This window comes from Balaenoptera physalus, assembly GCF_965194825.1.
Source record: "Balaenoptera physalus genome assembly, chromosome: 1".
NCBI classification, from domain to species: domain Eukaryota; kingdom Metazoa; phylum Chordata; class Mammalia; order Artiodactyla; family Balaenopteridae; genus Balaenoptera; species Balaenoptera physalus.
This window is the reverse complement of record NC_138882.1, coordinates 55,970,712-55,995,191: the sequence shown is the minus strand read 5'-3', so window position 1 is coordinate 55,995,191 and position 24,480 is coordinate 55,970,712. Positions and strand designations below refer to the sequence as shown.

The 24,480-nt window shown below is 41.3% G+C and overlaps 1 protein-coding gene across 2 annotated transcripts in view; it reads left to right on the top strand.

The window, feature by feature from the left end:
- Positions 1 to 24,480, top strand: part of BRINP2 (BMP/retinoic acid inducible neural specific 2) — a 120,374-nt gene that overhangs the window by 44,246 nt on the left and 51,648 nt on the right. The gene's annotated exons all lie outside the window — the stretch shown is intronic.

Sequence of the window (24,480 nt, the reverse complement as noted above, 5' to 3'; positions counted from 1 at the left end):
TGCTTTCTTTTGGATCACTCACTCAGAGGAAAGCCAGCTTCCGTGTTGTGAGGATACTCAAGCTGCCCATGGAGAGGTCCATATGAAAAGGAACAGAGACTTCCAGCCAAGAGCCAGCACCAACCAACCTGTCAGCCTTGAAAATGACCCAACTTAGACATGAAGCCTCTATCCCAAGTCAGACCTTCAGATGCCTGTAGCCCTAGCTGACATCACGACTACAACCTCACAAGAGACCCAGAGCCAGAATGACCCAAATTCCTGACCCACAAAAATTGTGTGAGAAAGTGAATGTTCTTTATTGTTTTCAGGCACTAAGTTTCTGATAATTTATTACGCAGTAATGGATAATTAATATACCTTAGAAACATAAGTGGCTCTTTCTCTCTCCCAGTTGCCAAACAGTAAACATCTTTGTAGCTGAATCTTTGTGCATATCTGAAATAATTGTCCAGATGTAGACTTGCTAGATCAAAGGAAATGCAGAATTCCAGTGTTAAATATGGTTCAATCTTAACTGTGCTATTTTAGACATCATGGCATTGGCCTTAAAGTATGCGGTCAAACCATCACTACTCTTGTCCCTTTCACACACTTGCCTGCAGGACTGTGTGTTTATTTTCTGCCTGGAGAGAGTGGGACTGGAACAGGAGGAAGGGCGGAACAATGATAGGCGTCCCCAAAGGTTGATAGAAAGCATGAAGGGTCCTAGGGCATGTGCTGACTCTTGGAGGATCACCTTTGTAAATATATCAGAAAGATATGTGTTTATGAAGGCTCAATGTGGCAACACTGACAAATGAGACTTGATGTACTGACAGAAGTATTTGGTGTGTTAGATAGAAACACACTGATAGATGGAAATTCAAAATTCCTGGAAAGAAGAAAAAGGACAGATGCTGAGCCCAGGAAAGAGCTGCGTGGAGAGAAGAGAGAGAAGGCAAGAATAAAAGAAACAAAGAACCCCACAGCAATAGATAACACATATGGTACTCCAGTTAGAGGAAGACATAACTACTGCAGGAGAGGGAGATTTCAGCTAATGATCCCACCCATAGCAAGCTGCTCCTGTTTATGGGCAGGAAGCTATAAAGTTCCAACAGTGGCAGCCTCATGCTTTTCAAAGGCCTAATTTTAGAATTCTCTTGATAATGCCCCAGGAGTTGCTAGATCTGAATTAAAAACTCCAGGTCCCTCCCTCCCCCTTTGCTAAATAAAGGCTTATTGATTTACTAATGGCCTTTATATCCTGCTGAAAACAACCCTGTAGAAGGAAAGATGTTACCTAGAGCCGGAGTGGCTAACACCTTGGAAAAACCCAAATCTCAGGTGGGAAGGTAGACAGAAGACAGGCTCAGAGAAAACTCAGAGCCTGAGACAAAGGGAGGGGAGAAATGCAGGGTAGGAAGAGGTTTTGAAGGGGAAGAGTGGGGCTGCTGAAAGTAAGTGTTGCCCTAGGATCCAGATACGTAAGGACAGATACGTGGAAGTCCTGTGCGGAAAATGGTGCCCCTTGGGGGTTTGTTGGAACCATAGATTTGTCAGAAGAGTGGGGTGCAGTAAAGGGTCTCTGGGCTGAGTGGCAAAGACCTGTCTTGATTCTAGTCCCAGATCTCCCCACAGCGGGCTACATAAACCTACATTTTGTAACCACACTCTGGACTCTGGTGCTCCCTCTATGAAACAAGGGACCTTTCTGTCTATAAGTCTAGAATTCCAGATGTCAGCTACTGATGTGGTAGCTGTCTTTCTGGGATTTTTTTCTCTACCTGTATCATTTAGAACAGGCCCACACTGAATGGATGGAGGATCACAGGAAGTGAGGGGAATGGATCAGGAAGCCAGATTCGGAGGAGGAAGCAGGAGAAGCAAGAAAAGGCAGAAATACAGAAACAAGGGGACAGAGAAGTCAGGTGGAGGGGCGGGCAGTGGCCAGAACTGCAGAGAAATGGGGCCTTGAGGGAGAAATAGGCTGAGGAGGGTAGAGCCGAGGGGTTACAACCTGGCCTCTGGATCCTGACAGCCCACCCGGACCATTAAATTCTGGCACCTTGAGAAATTACTTAATCTCTTTAGCTCCTAATTTCCTGATCCATAAAAAGAAAATAGGGCTTCCCTGGTGGCGCAGTGGTTGAGAATCTGCCTGCCAATGCAGAGGACACGGGTTCGAGCCCTGGTCTGGGAAGATCCCACATGCTGCGGAGCAACTGGGCCCGTGAGCCACAACTGCTGAGCCTGCGCGTCTGGAGCCTGTGCTCCGCAGCAAGAGAGGCCGCGATGGTGAGAGGCCCATGCACCGAGATGAAGAGTGGCCCCCACTTGCCGCAACTAGAGAAAGCCCTCGCACAGAAACGAAGACCCAACACAGCCATAAATAAATAAATAATTAATTAAAAAAAAAAAAAAAAAGAAAATAACAGGAGAACACAATGTTATTTATTGTCCTGCGGATCAAATGAGACAGTGTCTGTAAGGAAATGAGCACAACATCTGGTACCCAGTTATTACTCAGTAAGTAGTTGCCACAGGTACTAACAAGTCTCTCCGGTTTGGAGATTGGAAAGTTGTGGGTCTGCAGAAGCCAAGCTTAATGATGTCTGTGGACTGGGGGGCGGGGCTGTATGTGCATAGCTTCAAGAACTGTGTTGAGACAGTTTGAAGAGTGATAGTTTTGTGTCTCTGAAATAAACTGAACAAGCAAAAATGGGAAGATAAGTATTTTAAGAAGTGTGCTTACCATCCCCTCTCCCCAGTGTAGTAGCAGGTATGACCCACTAACTGCTGATAACTGCCCTTCAGAGAAATACCTCCCAGGTACTGAGTCTATAAACCACGTGCATGACTCTCTGGACCCTCCTCCACAACGTTCTATATTTGCATCATGGCTTCAAATGTTTTAATACTGGCAAGCTACCTCTGGGGACTCTACTCTTGGGGTGTGTCAGTGGTACCCAGCAACGTCCTTCATGATCAGACAAATTTACCTTTTTTCCTTTGCCCTTTGAGTCTTTTCTTGCGTATGGTCCCTACCTCTGTACAACTGTGCTGTGTTACAAAAAGGGAAGCTTAATTGTCATTCTGGAGGTTAAGAGAAAACTAAGAGAAAACATAGGACCTGGCAAGGGCCCAGATGTGACTGACCACACAGGTTGTGTTCTGCTCAACAGTGCAGGTCTAAGTCATTCACTTAGATTTCGGTGTGAATGGTGTCTCTTGGTATTGTGCAAGGGTAATCGGAAACGCAGTATGGGGTGGCCCTGTCGGGGAGGGGAGCGTTCTAAGCTAGGATGAAAAAAAGAACCAAAACACAAGAACTGGGAGCATCTTTAATTGAAACTTCAGGGGACAGCGAGAACAGAAAGCATACGGGTAATCGATCCCCAGGCCCTCCATGCCAGCTGCGATGTCAGGAGGGCAGTTTCAGCCTTCGGGCAGCTCATTAGGGCAGAGACTGAGGATGGATGGGGTGAGAAGGAAAGCCCTGTCCTGCTGAATCACCAGTGCTGGTTCCAGGAGCTGCCTGGCCATCCCCACAGGCTGCCTGGCTGAGGACTGAGCAAGCACGAGGCTGGAGAGTTGGCAGAATATCAAAGGGTGGAGGGGCCAGTTGAGAGCTGAAGGAGCGACATTTGTGAATGAGTGTGATGATGAATCGTTTCTGTTTGTTCCGACTAAACCCCAGCTCCACCTCACACAAGTGGAGCAACCAAGTGTAAGGCGCTGAGATGGTTGGAAATGAAAGGATTGTCTGACCAGCTGTTCTAATTGGTGGTTGAAACTCTCAAGTCAGAACAGCTAAGACTCAGGTCTTGCTCAGTCAGATAGATGATGAGAAAAATGGAGACAGAAGAGTCCTCTTAATGCCTTACACTCATTTTTTTTTTTAATTAGAAAAGGTTGTTTTTTTTTTTTTCTGATTGTAAAACTAATGCATTGTTTTGTAGAAATTTTGGAAAAAGAAAATCGTAACAAAGACAATAAAATGTATCCATGATTGCATCACTTGGCAACAATTATCAGTATAAATTCACTTGCAACACTTTTCTCTCAGGAGAGCAAGGCATTTTGCGAATATTTTCTAATTCATTTGGCAGTGCAGGTGTATGAGGGTTGGTTGGAAGTGGGTAGTGTATCCTTTTATTATAATTATGGAGAAGTCAAAATAGCAAATTCACTGACTTGTTCAAAGTCTTTGTGATGGCAGTGTCTTCTCTCCACTGGTTCTGGCCTCAAATAATAAAAATAACCTGAACGATTAACATTTGTCTAGTGCTTTTCAATTGTAAAGAACTTTCCCTTGTGGTACCATTCTGCTATGTACCTTCCATATTTATTCACTTACATTCTAGTTCATAGGCAGCCATGATGTTTTTTTAAAGTCTTTATTGAATCTTTTACCATATTGCTTCTGTTTTATGTTTTGGTTTTTTGGCCGTGAGGCATGTGGGATCTTGGCTCCCCTACCAGGGATTGAACCCGCACCCCTGCATTGGAAGGGGAAGTCTTAACCACTGGACCACCAGGGAAGTCCCAGAAGCCATGATTTAAGGGAGATTAATTTAGTAGTTGGAAGTAGAAAGCCAGGAGCCAGGACTTCTGATCCCTTCAGTTGTGTGGAACCATGCTTCATTCAAAATCTTCATGCTTAAGGCAGCAGAAGAAAAGAGTATTTATGGGAATAGTGTAAGCAACGTGCATACACAGGGGTATATAGGACAAGATGAACTGTGGACCTATCCAGCCATGTTCAATAGGTAGCCACTAGCCACATGTGGCTCTTGAGCACTCCACAAGTGGCTCAAGCAACTAAGAAATTATTTTCAGATTTGATCTAATTTTGATTAATTTAAAAGTTAAAATGCATATACTCCATTCAATTATTATAAAAAAAAGTTTAAGTATGCTTAAAATAACTTGTGTTTATGAATCTTTTTCAACTGTAAATTATTTCAAATCTAAATACAGAATCAAGTATTTCTGATGAAAAATTTGTATCTACGTTGAGACGTGCTATAAGTGTAAAATACACCCCAGATTTCAGACTCGGTGTGAAAAACTGTAAAATATCCTGATAATAATTTTCTCATATTAATTACATGTTCAAATGAAAATATTTTGGGGTCATTAGGTTAAATACAATATATTATTAAAATTGCATCTATTTTATTTTACCTTTTGAATGTCGCTGCTAAGCAATTTAAAATATTTATGTAGTTTGCATCATATTTTTATTGGACAACACTGGATACAGCCACCTTAGCAAGTCCCCAGTTGTATCTTCTAAGCTATGAACAATGAGGGTGCATCTTAAAACTATGTATTAGACATCTCTCCTTGAGTTCAGTAGACAAACGTATTTTAGAATCATGGGTTGGTAAATGGCATAGGTGTCAAAGTTAGAACAGCTAGAGGTTCAGTGGGGGCTGCATGAGCTGTGTAACAATGTATGACTTTATTTTTCATTTTTCCTTTGTACATTACAATAATTTCAATCTTACAGGAAAGGTATACAAGAGTACAAAGGACTCCCATGTGCCCTTTCCCCAGAGACCCCATTCAAGGGTTGCACCTGACCCAATAATGTCTCTTACAGCAGAAGAACCAACCCAGATTGCATATGGCACAAAATTGTCATGTCTCTCCAGTGCCCTTCAATCAGGAATGATTGGTTCCTCGGACCTTCATAACCTTAATATTTTTGAAGATTACGGGCTTATTATTTGTAAGATGTCCCTCAATGCAGGTTTGTCTGATGTTTCCTCATGTTGAATTCAAGTTATGAATATTTGGCCAGAATGTCATGGAAGTGATGTTGTGATCTCATTGGATCCTGTCAGGTGGACGTGATTTGTATTTGTCCAATTTCCGATGTTGACTTTGATCACTTGAGTAAGATGGTGGCTGCCAGGTTTGTTCACTGTAAAGTTATTTTTTCTTTGTATAATTAATAAGTATTTTCAAGGGAGATATTTTGAGACTATGGAATACCATGTTCTTCACCAAATTTTACCTCCTAGTTTACAGTGATTTATGTTTCTTGCCTGAGTGGATTATAACTGTGATAATTACTAAATTATGATTTTCTAATTCTATCATTTTTCTGTTTATTATAAATTATTACAAATTATTATTTAATTATATCTCAATTATAAATTATGATTATTTTCTATATTTACTTTTCTACAACATATATAAATGATGATTTTTCTAATTCCATTATTTTTCTACATTTATTAGGAATTTTATTCTAAATTATTATTCAATTAATTATATAATCAATTAGAAATTATTATTTATTTTTTCCTACATGTATTATATAAATATAATATGGCTTCTTGGATTCCTATTTTATTCAAAGGAATATAACCCATTACTGACTGTCCCAGGATTCATGAGAGGAAGCCTTTCAAGGCAGCTCTGTGTCCTTTTGACATGCACCCATCATTCTTTGGTATCTTTTAATCCAGTGGTTTGCTGGAGCCGGCTTACACTGGTTTGTAAGAGTCCATTCTAAATCTTTCAGGAAATTTGCAAGTACTAACTAACATGAAGTTAGTAGTTTAGAATTAAGCAATTGGGAGTATTTATTTACTCCATGGAAGCTGGCAAATGCTACAACCAGAACTTTTTCCTCCAGAGATGTAGTTGTTAAAAATTTGTCAGCACACACAAGGTTTCTGTCACAAAATTGTTCCAGACTCATCTTATACCTTAACTGACACAGGCCTGTAATCATCCATTTCTCCAAGGATCCCTGATTCCTTTTAATGGAGAACAGGACTTAGAAACCAAGATCTTGAAGCAGGGTGAGCTCTATTGGATGTACTTGGGTGGACAGAACTGGGAAAGGTTGCTTATGTGTGTGTGTGTTATGTATGTGTATGTACACATGCACTAGGAAACATGTATCATGTACCTATATGCATGTATACACTCTAATTTTAAATACACATTTTATTTTGGAGTAATTTTAGATTTACAGAAAAGTTAGAGCGCAGGATTCCAGTATATCCTTCACCCAGCTTCCCCTAATTTTATTTTACTTTTTTAATTGAAATATAGTAGACTTACAATGTCCTGTTAATTTTTGCTGTACAGCAAAGTGATTCAGTTATACATATATATATATATATATATATATATTCTTTTTTAATATTCTTTTCCACTATGGTTTATCTTAGGATATTGAATATAGTTCCCTGTGCTATATAGTAAGACCTTGTTGTTTATGCATTCTATACATAATAGCTTAGATCTCCCAACCTTCCACTCCATCCCTCCCCCATCCGCCTCCCCCTTGGCAACCACAAGTCTGTTCTCTATGTCTGTGAGTCTGTTTCAGTTTCATAGATAGGTTCATTTGTGTCATATTTTAGATTCCACATATAAGTGATATCATATGGTGTTTGTCTTTCTCTTTCTAACTTACTTCATTTAGTATGATAATCTCTAGTTGCATCCATGTTGCAAATGGCATTATTTCATTCTTTTTTATGGCTGAGTAGTTTTCCATTGTATATATGTACCGTATCTTCTTTATCCATTCATCTGTCCATGGACATTTAGGTTGTTTCCATGTCTTGGCTATCGTGAATAGTGCTGCTATGAACATTGGGGTACATGTATCTTTTTGAATTATAGTTTCATCTGGATGTATGCCCAGGAGTGGGATTCCTGGATTGTATGGCAATTTTATTTTAGTTTTTTGAGGACCCTCCATACTGTTTTACATAGTGGCTGCACCAACTTACATTCCCACCAACCAGTGTAGGAGGGTTCCCTTTTCTCCACACTCTCTCCAGCATTTGTTATTTGTAGACATTTTAATGATGGCGATTCTGACCAGTGTGAGGTGGTACCTCATTGTAGTTTTGATTTGCATTTCTCTAATAATTAGCAATGTTGAGCATCCTTTCACGTGCTTTTTTGGCCATCTGTATTTCTTCTTTGAAGAAATGTCTATTTAGGTCTTCTGCCCATTTTTCAATTGGGTTGTTTGTTTTTTGTTGTTGATTGGTATGAGCTGTTTGTATATTTTGAAAATTAAGCTCTTGGAGGTAGCATCATTTGCAAATATTTTCTCCCATTCTGTAGGTTGTCTTTTCATTTTGTTTATGGTTTCCATTGCTGTGCAAAAGCTTGTAAGTTTGATTAGGTCAAATTTGTTTATTTTTGTTTTTATTTCTATTGCTTTGGGAGACTGACTTAAAAAAACATTGATAGGATTTATATCAGAGAATGTTTTGCCTCTAACCTCTTCTAGGAGTTTTACAGTGTCACGTCTTATGTTTAAGTCTTTAAGCCATTTTGAGTTTATTTTTGTGTATGGTGTGAGGGTGTGTTCTAACTTCACTGATTTACATGTGGCTGTCCAACTTTCCCAACACCACTTGCTGAAGAGACTGTCTTTTTCCCACTGTATGTTCTTGCCTCCTTTGTCAAAGATTAATTGACCATAGGTGTGTGAGTTTATTTCTGGGCTCTCTGTTCTGTTCCATTGATCTATATGTCTGTTTTTGTGCCAATACCATGCTGTTTTGAATACTGTAGCTTTGTAGTATTGTCTGAAGTCTGGGGAGGGTTATGCCTCCTGCTTTGTTCTCTAATTGTTTTCGCAATTCTGGGTCTTTTATGGTTCCATAGAAATGTTAGGATTATTTGTTCTAGTTCTGTGAAAAATGTCATGGGTAATTTAATAGAGATCACATTAAATCTGTAGATTGCTTTGGGTAGTATGGCCATTTTAACAATATTAATTCTTCGAATCCAAGAGCATGAGATATCTTTCCATTTCTTTGAATAATCTTCAGTTTCCTTCATAAATGTTTTATATTTCTCAGTGTATAAGTCTTTCACCTCCTTGGTCAGGTTTATTGCTAAGTATTTTATTTTTTTGGAGGGAGGTGTGTTTTTAAAAGGTACTGTTTTTTTTTTTTTTACATTCCCTTTCTGATATCTCATTGTTAGTGTAAAGAAATGCAACCAATTTCTGTATGTTACTCTTGTATCCTGCTCCCTTGCCAAATTCATTTATCAGTTCTAGCAGTTTTTGTGTGGAGTTTTCAGGGTTTTCTATATACAGTATAATGTCATCTGTATATAATGACAATTTTACCTCTTCCCTTCCAATTTGGATACCTCTTATTTCTTTTTCTTGTCTGATTGTTGTGGATTTGAATAGAAGTGGTGAGAGTAGGCATCCTTGTCTTGTTCCAGATTTTAGCAGGAAGGCTTTCAGCTTTTCACCATTGAGTATTATATTAGCTGTGGGTTTGTCATGAATAGCTTTTATTATGTTGAGATCTGTTCCTTCTATACCCACTTTGGTAAGAGGTTTTTTATTATGAATGGATGTTGAATTTGTCAAGTGCTGTTTCTGCATCTATTGAGATGATCATGTGTTTTTTGTTGTTTCTTTTGTTGATGTGATGTATCACATTGATTGATTTGCATATGTTGAACCACCCCTGTGAACTTGAGATGAATCTCACTTGGTTGTGGCGTATGATCTTTTTTATGTGTTGTTGGATTCAGTTTGCTAATATTTTTTTGAGAATTTTTGCATCTATATTCATCAAATATATTGGTCTGTAATTTTCTTTTTTGGTGGTATTTTTATCTGGTTTTGGTATCAGGGTGATGGTGGCTTCATAAAATGTCTTTGGGAGTGTTGCCTCCTCTTCAGTCTTTTGGAAGAGTTTGAGAAGGATCAGTATAAGTTCTTCTTTGTATATTTAGTAGAATTTGCCTGTGAAGCCATCTGGTCCTGGACTTTTGTTTGTAGGGTGTTTTTTTTTTTTTTTTTTTAAATTACAGATTCTATTTTACTTCTAGTGATCGGTCTGTTCAAATATCTGTTTATTCTTCGTTCAATTTTGGTGGACTATATGTTTCTAGAAACTTGTCCATTTCTTCTAGGTTGTTGAATTTATTGGCATGTAATTGTTCATAGTATTCTCTTATTATTTCTTTTTGTATTTCTGCAGTATTGGTTGTTATGTCTCCTTTTTCATTTCTTTTTTTTAAAAATTAATTTTATTTATTTTTGGCTGCATTGGGTCTTCGTTGCTGTGTGCGGGCTTTCTCTAGTTGTGGTGAGCGGGGGCTACTCTTCGTTGCAGTGTGCGGGCTTCTCTTGTTGTGGAGCATGGGCTCTAGGCATGCAGCCTTCAGTAGTTGCAGCATGCGGGTTCAGTAGTTGTGGCTTACAGGCCCTAGACCACGTGGGCTTCAGTAGTTGTGATGCGTGGGTTCAGTAGTTGTGGCTCGCGGGCTCTAGAGTGCAGGCTCAGTAGTTGTGGGACACGGGCTTAGTTGATCCGCAGCATGTGGGATCTTCCTGGACCAGGGACTGAACCCGTGTCCCCTGCATTGGCAGGCAGATTCTTAACCACTGCGCCACCAGGGAATTCCTCCTTTTTCATTTCTTATTTTGTTTATTTGGGTTTTCTCTCTTTTCTTCTTGGTGAGCCTGGCCAGAGGTTTGTCCATTTTGTTTACCCTTTCAAAGAACCAGCTCTTGGTTTTATGGATTTTTTACTATTTTTTTAATCTCTATTTTATTTCCTTTCTGATCTTTATTATTTCCTTCCTCCTGCTCACTTTAGGTTTTGCTTGTTCTTCTTTTTCTAATTCTTTTAAGTGGTAGGTTAGGTTGTTTATTTGAGATTTTTCTTGTTTTCTGAGGAAGGCCTGTATCACTATGAACTTCCCTCTAAGACCTGCTTTTTGATACATCTCATAGATTTTGTATGGTGTGTTTTCATTGTCATTTGTCTTAAGGTATTTTTAAATTTCCTCTTTGATTTCATCATTGACCCATTGGTTTTTTAGTAGCATGTTGTTTAGTCTCCATGTAATCATTTTTTCTCATTTCTTTTTCTGTGGTTGATCTCTAGTTTCATGCAGCTTCCCCTAATTTTTATATCTTATGTAACTGTGGAACATATGTCAAAACTAAGAAATTAACATTGGTGGAGTACTGTTAACTACACTATAAACTACTTAGATTTCATCAATTTTTCCACTACTATCTTTTTTGTTCCAGAATTCAATCCAGAATATCATATTGTATTTAGCACATGCACACACACACACATTTACACTATCCATTTCTTTCAAAGAAATCCAAATCCAAAATCTTTCCATCTCTTCATCTCTGTATCCCTCTATTTCGCTACCTATATTTAGAACCACAAGTTCATACCTGTAATCCCAAGTCCATACCACAGGGTTTATTTTAGCTTTTGTATTTTCCTTATTTATAATTTCCTTGACCATGAGAAATTTAGCACCTGTTATCCTCAATATAATTACTTATTGGCTAGATCCCCCTGTAGGTAACCAATTTCCTTACTCCACTGGCTGCTGGCCCTTTCAACCACCTACCTCACATGGATTCAGACCCTTACTAGGTTGCCCCCATCACACAGGCCTGCCTATTGGCTTTTTGATTGAATTAGGAAAGAAAGAAGGAAGGCAGAAAGTTGTACAAGTTTCTTAATCTCTTAGAATCTCATTTTCCTTATATTAATTGTTTAGGGATCAATAATACCCACCCTGTTGCAAGTAAAGTGCTAAACACAGCATCGAGTAGGAAATAAGCACTCAATAAACAGGACTTGTACCGCTTGATATTGTTATCAAGGACCAATTAAGCATGAAGCAGGAGGCCTAGAAGGAGGGACTGCGAAGGTGAGTGATTTTGGTCTTTGCCACCATGACAAATGTTGGCAAACTAGATATACATGAAAAACTTACCTAAAAAGTCGATCTTCTATTACTCAGAGACACTTTATGAGCCTGAGCTTATTAGAATTTGTTGGCATAAGTCAGAGCTTCCCAACCTCAGCACTACTGATGTTTGGGGTCAGAGAATTATTTGCTGTGGAGAACCGTTCTGTGCATTATAGGATGTTTAACAGCTGCCTGGCTTTAACCCCCTAGAAGTAGCACCCCTCTCCAAATTGTTAGAACCAAAAATTTCTCCAGAAATTGACAAAGGTCTCCTGGGGTCAAAATCTCACACATACACCCACACCCACACCCCTTGCCCCCTAGCTGAGACCCGCTGGAGTAAATGGTCGGCTTTGTCTTGACTATATTCTCTGTTACCATGTTTGAGAAATGGAATACTTGATTTAATTTTAAAAATTCTTAACAAAGTTACCTTATAGTATTTTTCCAAAGATTTGGACTGAAAATCAATGACACAATTCAAAATTGGGCTGAAAATAATTTAATCTCAGTTTTGAGTCAGAAGTTGCTGATTTGAGCCTTAGTTACCACTGAATTGTGGACATATGCAAATCCTGGTCAGCACAGAGTCTTCCTAATGTGACTTTGGCTAATAAGGCTTGCCATAAGAAAATTATAACAAGGATTTGCACTCTCCTTTCTTTCAAAGCAATCCAAGCACTGCTTTCTAGTCTTTTCTCCCATAGTTCGCTTCATGCATTTTACATTCTAGCCAAATGGGATGTTCTTTGTCCAATAAACATTAGTTGGAATAATGAGTAGATATTTATTAACTTTCCTAAAAGAAAGGAAGTGGGAAATTTATTGCCCCATCTTACCAAGGGCTAAATTTTTCAAAAATGGTTTAGGTAGTCGGTAGCAGTGTGAGCCAGAATGAAGTGTGAATTAAGATTTTTAAAGAATTGCTCTAGTTCTTCCACTGAAGTCTCTGAAAGCTTTTTTGCACAAGGATCTCCTGATAGTGCCCAAGTCACTGCAGTCTATCGAAGTCTACAGTTCCACCTTTTACTGGAGAGAGAACTTGCTGTTAAAGAATTGGAGGGGAACATCAAAAACAACCAAACAAATAAAATAGGCAATTACACAAATTAAAATGATCAACACAAGTAAAAACCTTAACTCCTCAGGATGACACTGAACAGGCCCTAAATTCAAAGCACCTCTCATTTTGCACCACCTCACAGAGTAGGGGTTTTGGTGATCTGTGCAGGGCGAGCTTTGCATCAACACAGAGGATTGCATGGCAATAAGCCTTCTCAGCTGAAGCCTGAAGAAGAGCAAGTGCCTAGTAAACTCTTGCAGGGTGCTGATTTTAGGAATACCAGCTTCTGGTAACCTGCCATTATTAATTTAAGAGGTTGGTAATATACAGGCCACCTGTGTTAATCAATGCAAGGGAAGGCGAGTCATTTGGCTCGAGAACGAAAGAGCAGACTCCCAGTGATGGATAAGCTTGCTCCCCCTCAGACAGTCTTTCCAAACGACCAGTGAGCCTCAGACCATACTTTTAGAAACAGTGCCCTTAGGCCATCAATCTCAAAAGTTTGACAGTAATTTCCCTGTCTACCTGGTAACCTGCCACCATACTGTACACACTACACCCAACACAGCAAACTTACTGATTGCACCCACTTTGTCCCCTCATGCCTCCACCCTCCCCCCAGCTGCCTGCCGGTACCAGTCAAACGCCTGCGGGAGAAAAAAGTCGCCTTCATCAGAAAAACAAACAACCGGAAAACCACTTAGGGATGGGTTCCTTGGACCATGCTACAAAAAGAGATAATGGTTCTTTCTCAGTGTACCTATTGACATTCATTGAGCAGCATATAGTTTATTTTAGCTAGAGTTTGTGATGTAGCATCTATATTTAATTCCACAGGCTTTCGGGCAACTCATATATTTACAAACACACTCCGGGAAACAATGTTGTTTGCTGGTCACAGCTGCATCTGTAACATCTCTGGAGCTCTGCGCTGTTTGGCAGAGCCCAGGGCATTGTCATTTTACATTCCGGTCTGTGCCAAGGCCCCAGTAGGGCAGAGCTTGGGCTAAAAGTTCAGATTCGGTGACAGGCGTGGCAGAAAGCCAGGAGCAAGAGTAACTGTGAGGGCTGTGGGTCAGGATGGAGAGCTCCTTGTCAGCCCGGCCTTAGTGCTGCAGCCTGCACAGTGGTGAGCATTTGCCATGTGATTGCCTTAGGCTTATTTCAGCTTCCCAGGCCTGAAAGAAACAAACTAGCCTATGTATACAGAGGCTGGCTCTGCTGGCAAGTGAGCTGGGGCTTCAGCGATGGAAGCCAGCCTGGTGGGAAGGAGGCAGGAAAAGAGAAGGTTTCCTCTCTGCAGGGTGGAACCAGCTGTCTGCCAGGGATGGGGAGGGGATGACTAAGGCAGCTTCAGTAGCTGGATCCAGGGAGAGCGACTGGGCATAGCCAGGGGCAGGGGCCAGATGGCATGATTCAGGCAATCTTGGTAACAGAATACATAAAGAGGGATATATCAAGAGCTGGTGGGACAATTCAAAATTAGGAAAAGGGGCAGCCAATTCTTGGAGGTCTGTCTCCCACGACAGAAAGTAGGGAGCTGAGAGCAGGGGGCGCAGGAGCCAGCAGGGGTGCAAGCCTCTTACACCTTAGATGGACACCCTGAGATTGGGCAGGAAGGAGGATGGGGAACTTGGGTACAGGCTCAGTTGGGTTTGGGGGTCTAAGGGAAGAGCCCTGTAACTCAGGGCAGGAAACCAGCAATTGTGGGTTGTCCACCAGGGCCCAGTTTGGGGGAACATGCCTGACCTTATGGTTTCTAAGACATCACAAGGGAGATACAATTGCCTTCTTATAAGGCCATGCTGACAGGCCATCTAAACAGGAGCCACATGGCTTCTTCCAAAGCAGAAGGCTTAAGCATCCTTGTCCAAGCCAGGAAATTTATTTTAGGTGCATCTTGATTTTGCTCTCTAAGATTTTTAGACTTTTCATCAATCCATGGAAATTTTAAAAATAAGAGTGACCTTATTTTTAAGGTCATTCTTATTCCACTCTTATAGAGGAATTTAGGATAAACTTCTGTGAGCACAGCTCCCTTTTGAGACTCACATCTGTGGATCTTAGGTTAATAGGTCATTTAGACTGTCCAAAGGACTTTCTTGGGATAACATCATTGACTTCTCTGTTCTTGAGTTTCTTCCTCTGTAAAATGCGCATAATAACAACATCAACCTCATAAAGTTTTACAAGAATTAAATGAGCCAATGAATGGAAAGTTTTGAGACCAATGTCTGGCACATAATAACTGGTATCAAAACATAATTGTCGATGATGATGATGGTAACTCTGAAACTCATGGATTCCGGCTTCTGAAAATTTCAATTGACCTCTGACACATGTGAAATAAAGATGAAATGAGCTCTAGGCTTAGCATTGAGAGACCCAGGTTCAAGTCTTGTTTTTGCCACCAAATCGTGAATAACTCACAATAACTAACTGCACTTCTGTGGCCCTATGTTTTCTCATCTATCAAACAATGTGAAGAGGGTTCTATTACTGGCTTACACTGGAGAGTTACATCAAAACCTTCTTAGGGGGTTTTCAAAATATTCTATAATAAAATATAGAAATACACCCCAACCCAAGATATCAGTCATTCCTTTCTTCTCTTTCCTTGTCTCCGTACCTCACCTCCCCCCACTGACACGTACCACACACACACTCCAGGCTGCTGAGACCCACTAGGCCATGTAATCGCTAGGATCTCACCCCTTCCCCCAGTTCCATGATCTGATCAGGTGGAAATTAATCAGGGACCAGAGGCTGTAGGAAGGCAAAGTAACAAAGTAATCAACACACAGTCTAGCTTTGACAGGCTTCTTGGAGAACAAGAGTCTCAAAGATGTAATAGACAGATATAGACTCACGGAGAAAAAAGGAAGGCAGGAATGAGTAAATGGTGGAGCCCGTAGCCAGACTATCGGGGGTCAAGTGACAGAGGCCACAGATAAAAGCAAAAGGACTGCCCACCTCTGCAGTCATTATCTATGGAGGACCGGGGGAGGAAGACCAGTGAGGCCACTTGGAGTGACCTGTGGAGACCCCTGAGGCCTAATGAGGACACATTTTTAACAGAGACTTTATCTTCTCAGGCTTCTTACCTGTAAACAACAACAACAACAGCAGCAAAACAAACAAGAAACCCGTATTGAATGAGGTGGTGCCTCTGGACTCTTTTTGGCATCAATAACCTATGTTGATGCCTTTGAAGAAATAACAGTGAACACACACACAGCACTCACTGTGGGCCAGGCACTTTTCAGGGCCTTTACAAATATTGTTGCATTTAATCCCCACAAGCCCATGAGGAAGCACTATTATTATTGTCGTTTTTTCTTTCCTTTTTTTTTTTTAACAGTTGAGGAAGCTGAGCCAGAGAAGTGGAGCCAACGTGAGAAGCCAGGTGTTCTGGCTCCATGTTCTCTGCTTGTAACCCCTCCACTGCTGAACTGCTGATGGAGGGCTTGGTGCCTGGGGAAGGAAGGAAGGAAGGCAGATGTGTTCTCAGGCCACAGGGAGCTGTTGGGGTCTCATAATGCAGGCGTATAATGGAAGCGGTTTTGAGGAAGGTTAATATGCACGGAGATCAGGTTTTAAAGGCTTTGAAATGTGCAACTTTTCATTTAGAGATCCTGTTTGATCGGCAGTGCTTTCCTTCTCTTTTCTGGAGACCCCTGTGACCTCAAGGGAAGTTCTGGGACGGAGGGCCCACCCTGGTCTGCACATGGTGACCCAGGCTTTATCACATGAGACTCTGGGCAAGCCTGTCAGTTAGCTTGTCACCCCAAGGAAAGTGCCAAGGACACCCGGCAGGCAAGTCTGAAACCTCTGCCGCTGACACATGAATCCGTCCTTGATGAGTGAAGGGCTGGTTATCACACAGCAGAAACCTATAAACTGGGGGCCCTGAGGGGATGGAGCCTATGACGTCTAATGTAACTAAAGCTGTGTGTGTGTGTGTGTGTGTGTGTGTGTGTGTACGAATGTGAGAGAGAGAGAATATTGTTTTAAGCTCATTACAGGATCCTCAAGTCCTATGTTTTGTTGCTGCTCCAAGAGGGCAAGTGTTGGGTCTGTCTTGTTCATCAGATTTACCACCATCACCTGGTACAGTCCTGGTGTGTAGAAACTGCTTAATAACTGATTGACTATTCGATGGACAGAGGTGAGGGAGGGTGAGGAGAGCTGAGTGATAGGTTTTGGAGTCGGAATATCTGAGTTTCATTTCTGCTTCCTTGTGGGATTGTCTCCAGCAAGTCCCTTAGCCTCTCCCAGTCTCTCCTCTTAAAGGTCTCAGATGAATGCAAGAACATTTAGTAATCATGATAGTAAATAGTAAATCATGATAGAGCTTACCTTCGTACAAATCATCCTTAACATTGTTAACCTGAGTCTGTGCAGGGAGGCTATCCCTATTCCTCACCTATCTTAAGTCTAGCAGTGGAGGAATGCATCAAGTGGACCTTGGTAGGTCCAGGCCAGGTCTGAGGGTGACACTGAAGGTCATATCCCAGAGCCTGGAGAGGAGAGTGGCAGTCGGGGTGTGACATCTGCCCGGGTGCACACGGGGAATGGTGGGCACTGCTGAAGCTCTCTGAAGTGCAACGAGGAACATATTATAGGGATAAAAAGGCTGTGGTTAGGGTCTGTTGAGGCTGGCAGATCATCCCAACAAGAGAGGAGAATACAAGTCATTCATCTGAATGGATAGCACCCCCATCTACCCTTCACCCCAGGATGTCCTGTCATTTCTCTGGTCTCCTCTCCCTTTCTAGTCAAAACAGGAAGTTTTGTGTCCAGATGTTGTGGATGACAAGAACAAATAACACTTTCTGTGAGTTTTTACTACTGACACCCTCAGATTTAGTCAAGAAAACATCTCTTCAATAGAGTTGACCAATTAACCACTCAAATGGCTTGAAAACTTATTTAATGTCACTGCCTAATCATTTTATTAAATGTCACTGCTCCAACAGTCAAGAATGTCTGCTTTATCCCTCACTTCTCTTATGCTTCACCCCCTTTCTAAAACACAGAACCTCCTCCCGAAGAAGACTAAAATCTCAGAGCCTCACCCCTCATGTTTGTGCCCCTTTTATTTGCAGAGAATTAAGGGATTTCTGTTTTGGGCAGGACCACGGGGATCATCTCACCTCTTAAGTCATTTTACTGATGCCCAAAGGGAGGCTCCCAGGGGAAGTGACTTGCTCCCAAGGGCACCGACTTGTAAGTGGCAAAGCCTGCGTGTTTTTATAGCTGTAAATCATGTAAGTGGTGCAGTGAAGTGTAAATACTGTAGGAGCTAGAGTAGGAAGACCCAGATCTGCCACCGACACACATGACCTTGTGCAACTCACTTATCTATTCCTAGCCTCAGTGTTCTCATCTGTTAAAAGGGGATCCTACATTTTGAGAAACAAAGATCGAGCGTCATTTTATTATCTGTGCTTCATAAGTAGTAACGACCACACAAATAGAAAATGATGTCTGCTGGTATTGATTCATGGTAATTGTTAACAACATTAACAATTTTGTTAATTATAGTACTAATTTCACATCTATTTCTCCTTTTCTTCTGGCCTCTAGCAACAGCTTAGCCATAGCCTTAACTCCTCCAACATGGAGCCCCTCCCCTGCACAGTATTTTTCAAAGAGGAAACTGTACTTCTATCTCCCTTGCCAAGATTTAGTACCTAAGCAGCTGATGCCCCAGATCCTAACTGCTCTATTGACACACCTAGCGTACATGGAGATGGAGACCAACAGAAGGACACAAAAGAGTCTCCAGAAGTCTTCAGCTGGGTGACAGTCTTGGTGGAGATGCGATTCTTATAAGCTTTCCCCTGTTGAAGACCGCGCTGCCCACCTCTCATGTGATTTCATCTACACCTGATTTTCTCAGTTGACAAAACTGGAACCCATTGAATTCATGGCTTAACGAACAAATACGAGCTAATGTACTCACAAAGGAAAAGCCATGACTTATTCTACTAGTACGTTTGGGCCAAAGCTGATTTATAATTTGTGTAGGTGTAGAACTCTGTCTTGAGTAGGGTCTAAGTAAGTGAAATTATTTGGCTTTCACAAGTAAATTTCTAATTTTTTCCTCAAGGAGCTAGCTTAGCCCTGACTTTAATACACTCACATGTAACATAGAGATTTACTTTCACAGCCAGTTTTAGGATAAAATGGATACATAGAAGCCTCATGGGGAAGGTGAGAATTGTTTTAACCTGCTGAATATTAACAGTACCAGCGCAAGACTCGAGAATCTAGATGGTTAAGATTTGCTTGACAGGTTGCTGTTACAAAATTTCTAGTAATACTGTTTGTGGAGCATAAACAGTAAATGCCCGAAAGCTATCCTCCTTGAAAAGTCTAATTTTTACGCAACTGTCAATGCAGCAATTACTTTGTCTTTTTTTTTTTTTTTTAAAGGTGAAGGAACATGTTCTAGGTATTTTTTTAAGGAAAATTTTGAAACCTGTTTAAAACTTTTTTCTTAAAAAGAGATTTTTTTTTTTTGTCAAAATGTTTTCAGATCCTGAGAAAAACCAGTGAAACGGAAACCATATGATTCTGAGGCCAGGTTTTTTAGAGGCGCCGTCAGCACTGAATTCAGGCGTTCTTGCTGTGCTCAGAAGACCCGGCCCAGCAATCAAAGCCATTTGATTCTAAAGCTGATACTTCTATAACCAGGCAGGTTCCAGCACACTGTGAACCCTGAAAAAGCGTAATTACAAACAAAGAATGACAAGAAGCACACGTTGACTTAATATAGCTCGCTTCTTTCAAAGAGCGCACAGCTTTTCACACACACGCTCTCACCTGTCCTTAGAAACCCGCGATTAGCAGGGGAGGGGGCGGCTGCCACCCCTGTGTTACAGCACAGGCCACCAAGAGGCTCGGTGGCTGGGCCAAGGCCACACGTTGTCACCGGCTCACAGTGACGCCTCTATGAAACTCATCGAATTGATTGATCACGTATTTTTGAAGACTGACTCCGTATGAGGGCTGAAGTTTTTCATAAAAACAAAGACCTGGACTTTGACCTTGAAGGGTCCATAACCTAGGCAGGGCTGGTGTTACGGCTCAGCAGAGATGATCAGACTTAGGGGAGATGATCATCATCACTCTGCTCAAGAAATTGCCACGCTAGTTTTTTCTCATGCCGAGAATAATCGCTAGTCTTCTCCAGAAATCACCAAGAACCCTCAAAGGTGTGCAGAATGGGAGCGAGGTCCTTGACGTGTCTATTATTTTTCAATTGCTGTGTAAGGAATTACCACAAATTTAGTGACATAAAGCAGTATGAATTCACTATGTCACAGTTTCTGTGGGTCAGGAGTCCAGGTACAGGTTCGCTGGGTCCTCTGCTCAGGGCCTCACAAGACTGAAATCAAGGTGTCAGTCAGGAAAGCAGTTCCCATCTGGGACTCAGGGTTCTCTTCCGGGCTCATGTGGTTGTTGGCGGAATTGGTTTTCTTTTTCTTTTTTTTTTTTTTTAACTGGAGTTAAATTGCTTTACAATGTTGTGTTAGTTTCTGCTGTACAGTGAAGTGAATCAGCTATGTGTATACCTATATCCCCTCCCTCTTGAACCTCCCCCCACCCCACCCCCATCCCACCCATCTAGGTTGTCACAGAGCACTGAGCTTCCTGTGCTTTATAGCTTGTTCCTACTAGCTATTTCACGCATGGTAGTGAATATATGTCCATCCTAATCTCCCAACTTGTCCCACCCTTCCCTTCCCCCCCATGTCCACATGTCCATTCTCTACTTCTGCATCTCTATTCCTGCCCTGGAAATAGGTTCTTCTGTACCATTTTTCTAGATTCCACATATATGTGTTAATATACGATATTTGTTTTTCTCTTTCTGGCTTACTTCACTCTGTATGACAGACTCTAGGTCCATCCACATCTCTACAAATGACCCAGTTTTGTTCCTTTTTATGGCTGAGTAATATTTCTTAGACATTTCACTGAAGAAGACATAGAAATGGCCAAGAGGCATGTGAAAAGATGCCCAACATCACTAATTATTAGAGAAATACAAATCAAAACTGCAATGATGTATCACCTCACACTTGTCAGAATGGCCATCATCAAAAAATCTACAAATGATAAATGCTGGAGAGGGTGTGGAGAAAAGGGAACCCTTTTGCACTGTTGGTGGGAATGTAAATTGATACAGCTATTGTGGAGAACAGTATGGAGGTTCCTTAAAAAACTAAAAATAGAATTACCATATGACCCAGCAATCCCACTACTGGGCATATACCCTGAGAAAACCATAATTCAAAAAGAGTCATGTACCACAATGTTCATTGCAGCTCTATTTACAAGAGCCAGGACATGGAAACAACCTAAATGTCCAACAACAGATGAATGGATAAAGAAGATATGGTACAAATATACAGTGGAATATTACTCAGCCATAAAAAGGAATTGGTTTTCTTGGGGTGGTACAACTGTGGTTCCCATTTTCTTACTGGCTGTTGACTGGGAATTGTATTCAGTTCCTAGAGGCCACCCACAATCCCTTGCTGCATGGCCTGCATAGACTGTACACAGCTTAGCTGTTTGCTTTCTTCCAGGGCAGCTAGATCCTGTCTCTCTGACACTTCACCTTCTTTTAGAGGTTCACCTGATTAGGCCAGGCCCACCCAAGATACTTTTCCTTTTGATTAACTCAAAGTCAACTGATCAGTAACCTGATCCTGGAAGGAGTATCCCATCATATTCACAGGGCCTGCCTGCACTCAGGGGGAGGAGATTATAAAGGGCCCACACAGAAGGGCTCAAGAATCTTGGGGACCATTTTAGAAACCTGCATTCTGCAGTGCCCTACCTGTGTCAGTGCTTGTCCGCCTTACTGTGTTTGTTGCCTTGGCCTGCTGTGTCAAGCAGCCCCAGTCTCCAAAATGTGCCTCCATTAATATGCCTTTAGAAAGAGAACAATATTTTATAAGAGGAACTAATCACTAATGGTAGGTAGTGTTTCAGACAATGTAACGAGCACTTGCTTTCATATTGTCGGTACTTAGCAGAGTGTCTGGCACTTGGGAGTCCTCAGTTTCTGTTTCTCAAGCAACGAATGCATGGATGATTAAATGAGAAATATTTTGGGCATCCTCATCAGATTACATCCCATAAAAATAAATGCCTACCCCTCCATGTGCAAGGCTGAGTCCTCCTTTTAGTTTATAGCACTATTTCCGCCCCCCACCCCCACCCCGGTTTAAAAGTAACGCCTGCTTATTATAAAAACACTTGGAAATGTGTCTTCTTTCTATGGTTTTATTTTTTATATTTAACTTCTTAATCCATCTGGAACTAATTTCCCAATATTATGTATAAAATAGTCTACCCCCTACCCATTTAATCTGTGATGCATATACACACACACACACACACACACACACACACACACACACATACACACACACACACACACACAAGTTCTTATGTATAATAAGGTCTATTTCTGAGCTAGCTGTTCTGTTTCATTGATCTGCCCACCCACTTTGTGTGCCAGTATCACCTAGTTACTTACTGGAATTTTATAATATGTTTTAGGATCTGGTAGGGCAGATGTTGCCTCGCTATTTGTCCTTCAGCCCCCCTGTCCACCAGTTCATTAAGTACGGGTCTATCTTGCTGCCCACTCTAGCGCCTTAGAGAGCAAAGCATTCTTTGGAAAAGTCTGGACATGGAACCAGATCTAGGTTCATATTCTACCTTTGCATCTTCCTAGGCCAGCACCTCTGAGTCTCAGGGAAATGTAAACTTGCAATAATAATGCTTATGGTAGAAACTTTCTGTGAGAATTAACTGGGGAAACTCCTAAGAATTACCCAGTGCGTAGTAGATGGTCAATACCTACTAACCAGAGTAGAGGAGTGAGTCTGAAGGTCCATGCACCCATGCTTCTGTCCCTTTATCCTTACCAGCAGGCACTGCAACACTTGTGAAAGCATCTTGTACAAATGCTGAGGCTCAGATCTGTCAGACTCAGGCCAGCTTTTAGGCTGGGAGTAACCAGGATTAAGACTTGGCCCCAGCCTCTGGGCAGCCTCTTCAGGGTTTGCACTGGTCCAAGGGAAATTTGTTGAACTGGAGCCATTCCTGAGTGACCCGGGGTCCTGGGGAATGGGAGTGAGTCAAATGCTGAAGCCCACTTTACCTGGCCTTATAGAAGTCTGGAAGTGCCAGTGAATTGACACCCCTTGCTTCATCACAGGAAGCTCATCTCTGGACTTTGGCAGCCAGAGAAAGGCCTCAAAGCCACAAATTACACGTGTTGGGGATTGGAAGTCATTCTAGCACAGACCGAGGTGGTACTGGTGAGGGGAGATGGGTGAGACTCTGACAGCATGTGCTAGACATTGAAGATTGAAGAAATGAATTCGATTGCAAGAACCCCCGCAGTACTGAGTCAGCCAGGAGTCTTGAAGGCCAAAGTCTTACTCCCTTCCTGGCACTTTCCCTCCAACTCAGAGAGGGCAGGGCAAGAATGCACTCATTCATTTCTTCAAGAAGCATCTCTGAAGGCCTACTGTGTGCTCTCAGGAACTAGGGTAGGGGGATACACAGCCCTGCCCTCAGAGAGCTTCCATACTACGCAGTGAGGAGAAAGAGCACAACGGCCATCCTTGTGTTCACGGATCTGTTCTCTGATGATGGTGATTTCCCACTGTAACTCTATCCCTGCATGGCCTTTTGTAAAGGAGCAGATCGATGTTCAAAGCAGGAAGTCCAAAGCTTGACTATTATCTAGTCAAGCCTCTTTCTTTTCTCTTCTTTTTTCTTAAAAAATATAGTATAATCCTACATTTGTTTTTTTTTAAATTGAAGTATAGTTAATTTACAATGTTGTGTTACTTTCAGGTGTACAGCACTGTGATTCAGTTATTTATATATTAAGGTATTTTTATTTATAAAGTGTATATATATATATACTTTTTCAGATCCTTTTCCCTTATAGGTTATTACAAAATATTGAGTACAGTTCCCTGTGCTATACAGTAGGTCCTTGTTGATTATCTGTTTTACATAGAGTAGTGTGTATATGTTAATCCCAAACTCCTAATTTATACCTCCCCTACTCCCTTTTCACAACCATAAGTTTGTTGTCTATGTCTGCAGGACTACTTCTGTTTTGTAAATAAATTCATTTGTATTTGTTTTTTTTAGCTTCCACATATAAGCAATATCATATCATATTTGTCTTTCTCTGTCTGGCTTACTTCACTTTGTATGATAATCTCTAGGTCCATCCATGTTGCTGCTAATGGCATTATTTCATTCTTTTTTATGGCTGAGTAATATTCCATTGTGTGTGTGTGTGTGTGTGTGTGTGTGTGTGTGTGTGTGTGTGTGTATCACATCTTCCTTATCCATTCATCTGTCAATGGATACTTAGGTTGCTTCCATGTCTTGGCAATTGTAAATAGTGCTGCTGCGAACATTGGGATGCAGGTATCTTTTCAAATTATGGTTGTCTCTGGATATATGCCCAGGAATAGGATTGCTGGATCATATGGTAGCTCTATTTTTAGTAGTATTAGGAACCTCCATACTGTTCTCCATAGTAAGCATCTTTATTTTCCATAAGGGATAACTAAACTCAGAGAAGGGAAGTAATTTGCCCAAGTTCACCCAGCTTCATAACA